Raw genomic sequence first — 6724 nt, 5'->3', positions numbered from 1 at the left:
TTTATATATTCCATATAATTATATTATATTATTATTATAAATATGTATTTCAATCGTGTGCACAGTTATTATTATCTCGTCTTATTTCTCTATTTTTTATGTCTCTTAAAATTCAAGTATAAATAAGGCCATTGAATTGGTTTAATATCTTTTAAGAATGTGTTTTGAAGATAAAAATATTTTATTTAATCCTCTTGCTCAAACAAACAAGCAAACAAGTAGGTACACAAACAAACAAAAGACCAAACAAACACACGAAAACAAACAAATGTGCAAACAAACACACAAACAGACAAGAACGAACGAACTTATTATAATATAGCACGCCATTGTTATTTGTAAAATTTTAAAGCTTTAAGATTATTTTACACTTTCTTTATCTGCGCTGATTACCACAATTTTATTTCAACTTAATTGCCGGAACCTATGCCTACCTATTTAGTTGATTAATATTTTACATAAATAATAAATCCTTGAATTGAAATTAAAAGTAGGGAAAATCAAAACAATTACATTGGCAACACTTACAAAATGAAGTCATCGGTTTCTATGACAACTAAATTCACGTAAAAATTATTCATTATTTTAACATAAGAATATTTATTTGTGCTACTTACACGTGAAATGTGATCCTATTCAATTTCTTTTTTCTACCAACGGCATTTTTACACGAAGGAATAGCACAAGACGGCTTAATTTAATTAAATTTGTCACCTGTATAGCACGTCAAACAACACGACAAACACAGAGTGAGTAATCGTAAAATGTGTAGTTTAAATGGCTTCACTTCTCTGCGCTATCACTCCTTCTGGTGGTTTTCTGTATTCTGAGGGTCAAACATACGTTTTTCGCGCGAATGTATAGTGTGTACATAATATAATATCTTGTTACGTTACAAATTGTTATCTAAATGTGATTTAATACAAAATTAATCTAATGTTCACGTTGGTCACGACAAACCTATCTACATCGTACTCCAATCATTAACAGCCGCTATTACCGTTTTATTTGAATTATTGCTCACAAGATAATGCATTCAAGAAAATTAAGTAGTACGTAGTTATTGTTGTCTTCGTCCACTTATAAAAGCATTTGGTTTGACATTTTAACGTGAACCATTGATTATATTATTTAGACATACTGTATGCAAAAGTATATTTTAGTAGAAATACTTCTATTAGGTATGCTTATTTCGTCTTCAGGCACTGATGAATTTTGGACGAAAAGATGTCACGGAGTTTCCCGAACGCTGCCCAACTGAGTTGGATTCGGTGGTTTACCAGATCCGTTCAATTCAAAATTTCTCAGTGCCTGAAGATGAAAGTCTTCAAACAGTGCGTGTTGCCAGTGATGACCTATGGTTTCGAGACTTGGTCGCTAACTATGGACTCATAAGAAGGCTCAGAGTCACTCAGCGGGCGATGGAGCTTGCTATGCTTGGGGTTTCTCTACGTGATCGAATCAGAAATGAGAAGATCCGCAGAAGAACCAAATAGCTCAACGAGTTGCGAAGCTGAAGTGGCAATGGGCGGGGCACATAGTTCGAAGAGCCGATGGACGTTGGGATCCCAAAGTGCTGGAATGGCGACCCCGCACTAGTAAGCGCAGTGTTGATCGACCCCCCACCAGGTGGACGGACGACATCAAACGAGTCGCAGGGATTCGCTGGATGCAGCTGGCTCAGTATCGTGATGTTTGGAAGTCCCTACAAAAGGTCTATGTCCTGTAGTGGACGTCCATCGGCTTATATGATGATGATGACTTCTATTATGATTATTTACCATCAATGACAAATCCGGTCAGAAAGGTACTCGTATGATTGCCAGTGTGAATACACATATGTCTTAACAATAACACTTGTCTTATGTCGATGCCAGAGTACGATGTTGTGTCCTTAATAACTTGCCTTTCAAAGTCTTATTCCGTTACAGATTATGGATTTTCTATTGTCAGTAGGTCTACGGCTTCTTTCGTCAACTATCACTTAAAAAATCTCCTGACTTTTCAACTGCATAGTGTGAATACATAATATCTAATTGTCACAAACCTTTACACGTTTTTGTAACCAACATGATACCATGTAATCTTTTTACCATAGCACATGAAAAACTACTACAAATGTCAGAGCTTTTCTTTGAGTAATTGAAATTGGAAAACCTATTCATATATTAAAGGTAAAGACTAGGTAATAAACTAGATCGATACAAAGTACCTATACGAAAAACCTAAAACAATAGGTATGTATAAATGTTAAATTGCTTGTAACTTTTCTGTACGCTTTTATATAACCTTCACTCGTAAAGGCATTTCCACCTGACATTCAGTTAAACAATAGGCATACATTAGCTCAACGCTTAGTAACTAGCCAAAGAAATAAATGTAAAACTCCACGCTGGCGTATTATGAACATTACGTCTATCATAATACAAGATACACAAGTCCTAAATAATTTGTACTTTGACTTTAAAGGTTTAGAAACTGGAACAAGGCGTATTGCACAATCTCAGCTATTAGGGTCTGAACCCTAGCAACCTTGATTGAGCGCCTGTTACTTAATTATTATGCCAGCCGAATTTGATACAGTTTGGCCTATACATTTTTGTTTGGGTCTAAGGACAACGTGGTTCATGAATTCATTCAAACCGTTGCGCAAGAAATGTTTATAATATAATAAATCACTTTAATCGTAACTTTAGGAGCTTTACTTCAAAGATACCAACTGGCGAGTAATCGACTTAATTACACCTAGTCTTGTCATTTTGTCACTGGTATGTTTATACCTAAAGTAAAAGGTTTCTTTGTGATTTAAGTACCTCACCCGGAAAAAATAATTTTAAAAAGAAATTGTGGTGATCTTTTTCTTGACGGAAAAAAGATAATAGACCAAGATAAGTATTTAATGACAATCTATGTTATTTTCATTAGGAAGAAGTCTGACAATGCGCTTCTCTGCAACTATACTCAGAGGCACAATTATCCGCACATCAATATGACGTGAGTATATTAAAGTGGGCGGATAATTGTGCCTCTGAATATATATCTAAGTCATGCGATTACGCCTCATACGCTAGTAATTTCACCTGTAAGGATGTTCTCCCCTTGAAATCAAAACTCATCAATGAAACCTCCCTCTGGCAGAATTAAATCAAACATAGAGTTGGTGTAAATGAAAAATCACGACTTACATCGTTATCAACCCATATTCGGCTCACTGCTGAGCTCGAGTCTCCTCTCAGAATGAGAGGGGTTAGGCCAATAGTCCACCACGCTGGCCCAATGCGGATTGGCAGACTTCACACACGCAGAGAACTAAGAAAGTGCTCTGGTATGCAGGTTTCCTCACGATGTTTTCCTTCACCGTTTGAGACACGTCATATTTAATTTTCTTATAATGCTCACAACTGAACAATTTTCGGTGCATGCCCCGGACCGGATTCGAACCCACCACCCTCCGGAATTGGAGGCAGAAGTCATATCCACGTATAGACTTACATACATACATACATACATATACATATACATCAGTATAATTTCCTTAAATAACTAAACCTAGACCGCACACCGGAAGTACTAAATAAATACTATTAAGTTGTCCAACGTCATTGTGATAGACGAGAGAGACATTCTGTAATTTAATCGACTAAATGAGTTATTTCCCAAATCCCAATTACTCTTTCCGTTACAATCCCGATAGAATGGAAAGACTAGTATTCCAATTTTACTCTTTGAAGGCTTATCTCTTGATAAATCACGGACGGACCGCAAAGATTAATTTCCAATCGCAATGGATTTCGACCAATTGGCTAATGCACGGCTGTGATAAACTAGATTTCAATTTGACGGATCCAGGAATGGGGCCACTAGTATGAGATTATGCACCAGGCCGTAGTCACGTGGGGTTTAATCAAGTAAGTGTTGACACGATTTTCTTTATTAAAATTTGTCAAATCAAAAGACCTTGGACGCTAAAGAAAAAATTTTTAATGCTTTTACAATCATTCGGTAAAAATTTATTGTATATTATATCAAATGGTTTTTTTCAAATCCAATAAGTTTTGTAATGGTTCTTACAGTAATATAGACAGAGCAAGCAGATGGCCCAGTGGATATGACCTCTGCCTTCGATTCGGAGGGCGTAAAACGTCGTGAGGAAACCAGCACACCAGAGAATTTTCTGAATTCTCTGCTTGTGTGAAGTCTGCCAATCCGCATTGGGCCAACGTGGTGGACTATTGACCTAACCCCTCTCATTCTGAGAGGAAACTCGAGCTCAGCAGTGAGCCGAATATGGGTTGATAATGATGAAGCAGAAGCCCACCTAATGGTCAGTAGAACAAACAGATTATGGCCTATATGGGGTTGACTTTATGGGCTCTGAATGTCCATAAATCTGAGGCCTTATGTGTCTGTATAAACACCAATAACCATTCCCTTTAAACGAAAATACAGCAAAATCTGTAAACTATAGCTTAGCAACTTCGTTCGTAACACTCCCGATGGGCCGATCGGGTGTGGGGCGTGAAGCGATGAATGAAAAACCAACGACTGATGCACCTCACTTCCCCGTACGCACGATTTCACACCCGCGAAGGCTTTCCCCTCGTCGCCAACTCTCGGTGATAAGGCCGGCCACTTTACCGTTGAGCTATTGGGGCTATTTAAGTTAAACAATACCTACTCTCTATTTTTAGCAGTAGGTATACTCCAAAGTCTCCTTCAATACTTGTCCTGACACAACGCATTTTTTTTTTATGTATTACAGGCTTACGGTTGACCACAATCAAGCCTGATGGAAAGCAATGATGAGGTCTAAGATGGAGCGCGCTTGCCTAGAAGATGCCTATTCACTCTTGCCTTGAAGGTGCACTAATTATACGTGTCAGGAAACACAGACGCCGGAAGGGCATTCCATATTTGGCAGTTCTTATTAGGAACGTAGGCGCAAAACGTTTCGAGCGGGTTGACTGGAGGCTGACAACAAAAGGATGCCATTTTTCACGGCGTCTTGCTGTTCTGTGGTAAAATTGGGACGGAGGAACTGGATCGTAAAGTTCCTATAGCATATTAAATTTAAATAATTTAATACGTTTGCACAAGGAATGTCAATTTCAAAGCGAATGGTAGATACATTCACATCTCCAGCTGATAACATTCCCAAATGCACATTTCGTGTCAAATTCTGAAGACAAGTGTCGGAGTATTTACTCGTACCGTAGATGCGTTGCCATTGATTCCGTTTGATATTATTTTGATTGCGTTTTCTATTAAGGTTTATATTTCAACTGCCTCATGGTTAGCTGACGGCTACGGACGATGAGGGTTCAAATCCGGGTCAGGCCAACAAAAAGATACATTATTGCGATTTTTTTTACAAGAAAAATCTTAATGTATGTATTGCAAGTATGTATTGAAGTATGTACTTACATACATACATACAAGATACGCGTGAAAAACATAACCCTTCTTGCAGTCGGGTAAATATATTGTAAAGTCACCAAAAAATAAAATACACAAGAATTCCCTCACATCGATGATGATCGACCCATATTCGGCTCACTGCTGAGCTCGAGTCTCCTCTCAGAATGAGAAGGGTTAGGCTAGTCCACCACGCTGGCCCAATGCGGATTGGCAGACTTATCATATGCAGAGAATTAAGAAAAGTCTCTGGTATGCAGGTTTCCTCACGTAATTTTCCTTCACCGTTTGAGACACGTGATATTTAATTTCTTAAAATGCACACAACTGAAAAGTTGGAGGTGCATACCCCGGACCAGATTCGAACCCACACCCTCCGAAATCGGAGGCAGAGGTCCACTGGGCTATCACGGCTATACAAGAATTAATAACTTACCTATTCTAGATTAGTTATTTTGTAAGAACATAATCTACATAAACAGTTTTATGTTTTTCTCCTCCTTACCAGTAAAAGAGAGTATTAAGCTTGGCGTGCACATAAAATTTGCATTTCACAGACAATGTTGTGGAGCCGATCTTCCTGATGGCAGGAAGGAAGTCACATTTGCATTTTGCATAACCGCTCTATTAGACAATATGAAAGTTATGTAAAATGCACATCAATATTCAGATATGTTAAAGGCGTTTGGATTCAGTTTAGCTCGCTGCATCCATTTTGATCCGTGACAGTCATTTGTAGTGTAGCTGAAGCTTTGGCTATGAAAACAGCGATTCGAAATTAAGAGAACGATTAAAATACGTTTTTACTCCAAAACCGGTGTTTAAATGTTCTTCTAAAAGCTATGTTTTTTTGGAGGTCTAGGTAATAAATTCATTTGTAATTTTTATACCAAAAGATGACTCGCCATGATGGTCACGATCCTCACAATGAATTACAATTAAAATTTACATAGTAAACTTTTAATGTATTTATTATTAAAGCCGCTTGTATCTTAAAATTGTCTTATTATTTTAGAATGGTTTTGTAAAAAAAATAATAATACTGTTTTAATTTTTAACCGACTTCAAAAAAAGGAGGAGGTTATTCAATCGTCGGAATCTTTATTTTTTCTAGACTATGATCCATTTAAGTAGTTTTTGTTAAAAAAAAATATCCACGAAAGCTGTTATTTTACAAGACAATCGTGTGCTAACTGGTATTTTGCGACGTTGTTTTGTTTACGAGTACATGTTAGGGATGGAGTCAGTGGCGTACCCACATGCAAAATACGTAGATACGGTTACATAGCTTTTTTTTTTGTTTTGAATA

This window comes from Bicyclus anynana, chromosome 6 (assembly GCF_947172395.1).
Source record: "Bicyclus anynana chromosome 6, ilBicAnyn1.1, whole genome shotgun sequence".
NCBI classification, from domain to species: domain Eukaryota; kingdom Metazoa; phylum Arthropoda; class Insecta; order Lepidoptera; family Nymphalidae; genus Bicyclus; species Bicyclus anynana.
This window is presented reverse-complemented; position numbering follows the sequence as displayed.